The sequence below is a fragment of the Apteryx rowi genome, unplaced genomic scaffold, assembly GCF_003343035.1.
Source record: "Apteryx rowi isolate R43461 unplaced genomic scaffold, aptRow1 scaffold_82, whole genome shotgun sequence".
Lineage (NCBI taxonomy): Eukaryota > Metazoa > Chordata > Aves > Apterygiformes > Apterygidae > Apteryx > Apteryx rowi.
In genome coordinates, this window is record NW_020451116.1 from 2,216,559 (window position 1) to 2,217,189 (window position 631).

A 631-nucleotide genomic window follows, 5' to 3' on the forward strand; every position below is an offset into this window, starting at 1 on the left:
CCTAGCCGGGACCGAGGCCCCTCTCTCGCTTCAGCGCCTCGAGCAGCCCCGCTCATTTCACTCGGTCCTGTCCAGACGGTGTCTGCTTTGGATCTCGCTAAAACCAGCGCTGCCCTTGCTGGATCTCTTCCTTTGTGCCCGCCGTTAACTGCTTTTTCTGACTTAAACCTGTGAAATAYGTGGGAACCGAGTGGGAAGGGGAGTTCCCGGTCCCGTTTCGGTTGGGCCTGCTGGGCCCTTCCGAGCCTTGCAGATGCTGTCAGCAGCCTGCTCACAAGACTGATACCAATAAACTTGCAAGCTGGATATAAATGAAGCGCGGTTAATTAAAACTGTGGTTGCTATTTTTGATAGGATCATGAAGAGTCATTCTATAATGAAGGATAGCATGAAAGTGCAAAGTTTTATTTATTTTGAAATCCATAGATTGTTCTTAATTGGCTACACAAGGGAACTGAGAAATAATCTGCTAGATGCTGATCTTTTAAGTATTCACTGAAGATACGAGATGCCTACTGAAGATACTTAGTAGAGTTTGCACTGTTACAATTGTTTCTTAATGTCTTATAATAAATTATATGAATATTGAAACACAGGTAATGTTAAAGCACAGGTAGTGCTACCTATTATT